This window comes from Hordeum vulgare, chromosome 2H (genome assembly GCF_904849725.1).
Source record: "Hordeum vulgare subsp. vulgare chromosome 2H, MorexV3_pseudomolecules_assembly, whole genome shotgun sequence".
Classification (NCBI taxonomy): Eukaryota; Viridiplantae; Streptophyta; class Magnoliopsida; order Poales; family Poaceae; genus Hordeum; species Hordeum vulgare.
The window spans coordinates 632,906,590-632,909,924 of NC_058519.1; positions in this window are offsets into that span (position 1 = coordinate 632,906,590).

The following is a 3,335-nucleotide window of genomic DNA, read 5'->3' on the forward strand; positions in this document are numbered from 1 at the left end:
GGCAATAGCCACACACGTATCCTACTAGTACTTCTACATCTGATTACAAGCACTACTAGAACACGTATGAGACTAGTACCAAACCTAGTCGGACGTCTAATATTTTGTCTACCAAAAACGTCATCAATTAACCTAACCTAATACGTACAACGACTAGTACTCTTGGTCCTGTACCTCTAAGCCAAAACCTGCCTACTACAAAGTCTGAACCGACTTGGACTCAAACTACACGTACCGGATAGAGCCTAACACTAGGACACTGCTAACTTTCCACGGCAACGCTGATCACACACAACTAAACATAGCAACGTAAACAAGATTATCTAACACTGGAGCGTCCTTCTTGGAGCCCCCGTTCTGGGATCCTCCGTGAGGGATCGGCTCTCTCGTTTTTTCCCTCTTTTATGTTCTCTCCTTTTTTATCCTTGGTCCTAGGACCGTATCCCCCGCCTTTATGTAACCGCCCTCCTACCTGCTAAGTTCTAATATATGCCAGCATTTCAAGCTGGATCTTTCAAAAAAAAAAAATTGGCTTGGGTTTCAATCCGTTGAATCAGGAGCATATAGCTATATTCATTTTCTACCAGCGGAAGGACTTCGGATCTCGTGGTTATCGCTTGACATGCTCGGTATGGCAGCGCTGCAGTTGGTACCTACACAGCATCTCCAACCCGCCACTCCCGGTGAATGACATGCCACCGGCGTATGTGGATGGGGTATTTTACTGGATGAGCGATCCTTTGTTGGCTCCTTGCAATGAGCAGGTCATAGTGGCATTTGACATTGCCAGAAACGAATATGACACCATCCCCTGCCCCCCACACATTGCGAGATGGTGCGACAACAGCCATAGGCATGGCTTTGTGACGGAGCTTGAGGGAATGTTATGTGTTGTTCTTGCGGATTCGATGGAGGATGAATTACAGATATGGAAGCAGGAGCATGATGAGTGGGAGAGAGCATACACCATATGTTTGAAAGCATGGCCCGACTACTCTCTTGTGTCCAATGTCGTGGTTCCGTTGTCGATTGATTCCAAGGACGATGGCAGGGTAATGTTGAGCACCGGAAGGAAGGTTGGTCTCTACGACCCGATCGGTAAAACAGTTGAGAGTTTGTGCGCAGTAGACGAGGTGCCTCTGCCTCGTTGCACGGGTAAAAGGAGGGGGCTTACAAGGGCTTCAGAAGGATTGCGTCCAAGCAAAAGGCCATGCTCGCGGAGCAACATAGGTGGATGCATGGAATCAACAACGGGACAATGCATGCCGCATGCTTCCTCTTTGAATAAGTGCAGCAACAGTTTAACTACGGGGAAGCTAAATGCAGCGAGCCCTGGTGCGGTTATGTCTGCGGTTCCGTTGTTGTACGAGGAAAGCCTGATGAGTTATCCGCGCGTGCGTAAAAGGAGGTTGTTACAATGATATTGATACATACGTATATGGACATATTTTTAAATATATATTTACTTAATTTATATTGAAATCTTTAAAAGGAGTTATATTTGAGAACGGATGGAGTATGTCAAGTGACGATGAGTTTTCTTATAGTGCCATGTGTGTTTTACTATGTACTATTAGAGCATTTACAGTCGAAACTTACAAATCCGGCCCCTCAAACACTCGCGGACAATGATTGGATGCCCTTTATTTTTTGCCTTCCACACGTCCGCGGAAAAATGATCGGATGCTCTTCATTTTTTGCCTTTCACATGTCCGCGGACATTGCTCGGATGCCCTTCATTTTTTACCTTCCACATTCACATCCCTTATATCTGAACCCTCAAAACCATACAATCCATGCAACGCTGCGTAAACATAGATGAACGTCGAAGTTCATTGGATTGGCCAAACAAAAGGAACATAGTTCATCGGAGTTCATCGGCAAATCCTAACTACGAACTAGCTAAAACATAGGTAAAATATCCTTTTCGGAGACGGGGACATTCACCACTTCCTCGTCGGCTGTAGGAGTCGGCGGCTGGCGGGGAATCGATCGAGCCGTTGGGCCAGGAGCCGAGGTCGTCATCATCATCGTCGGCAAGAAGATGACGAGCCCTTTTAGCCGCCGGACCTTCCTGTCCTGCTCCCACTTGAGCTTGGCGACCCGAGCCGCCTTCGTTGGTGCCTCCGCCGCCTCGCGCTCGGACTGCTCAATGGCAATCCGCAGCGCCTTCGTGTTCTTCCAACGGAGCCGACGCGCGGCCGTCTCTGCGGTCGTAAGCGACCGACAGTAGACCCATTCGAGGAGTCGCGCATCCTCATCGGGCTTCGCCTCCATCCCGCGGTGGCGGTGCACGGATTGCTTCAGCTCCGACCTCTTCCTTTGCCGTTGCCGCTCGCGGCGGGTGGCACGCACCTCTGATTCCGGCGTGCGTGTCTGGGCCGGCGCGACGGGCACAAGCACCTACCACTGCCCATGTGGGGGAGCAGCAGCCGACAGGGCCAGGGGACGGCGCAGAGGAGGAGCAGATTGTGCAGGTCGCGTGCCTGAGGTACGCACGGACCGAGAGTGGCCAGCGCCGGCGTGCAAGCTGCGCCGAAGGGGAAGCGGCGAGGCTGCGGATCCGGAGCTGCCCCCGGTCTCCACCTTGGACCGCTCCAAGACGATGCGGAAGGCAAGCTCATACTTCGGATCCTGGTCGTCGTCGGAGCGGCTGCCGGAGCTCGGCATTTCATCGGATTTGATCGGATTAGGTGCAGGGAGAGGAGAGGACAGAGCCAGAGGGGAGAGTGAGTGAGCTAGGGTTTCGGAGCGATGAGCCGGATGCGGCTTTTTGTGGGACAACCGTGGGGTCATTGGTGAGCCAGGCCTGTCATGCGGGCGTGCTCGGACGCTTGGGCTCCTCCATATCCGCCCCATATTTGGGCTGGATATGAGGGGTGCCGGTCAGCCTGGGTGTTTGAGGCCCGTTTAGGGCGTCCATCTGGTCACCTTTTAATGACTGGGCACTGGTCGCACGGGCTGTCCGGACGTTTGAGACGGATATAAGGGGTTCGGTTGTAGATGCTCTTATTTACTAATGGGTCGTGATATCTGTCGTATGTGTGGCAGGTGGAAGGTACCTGCCGTACGCCTTGTGCGGCATCGATCCAGGTCCGCCCGCACGCGCATGTTCGGGCGTCTCAAATCGCAGCCCGCACGTCCGGTGGTTCGGACTTTGCGAGTCACGTCACCGCATGCATGCATGTGAAAATCTTTTTGGATTTCTAGTTTTACAATGTTTTATCTTGTAAATGAAAAATTCGATTGAAGATCCGTTTTCACCATTAAATCCATCGTGACGAGATCTTCAAAACTAGATCTCATATTAATATTAATATGTTTCGATGACTTTT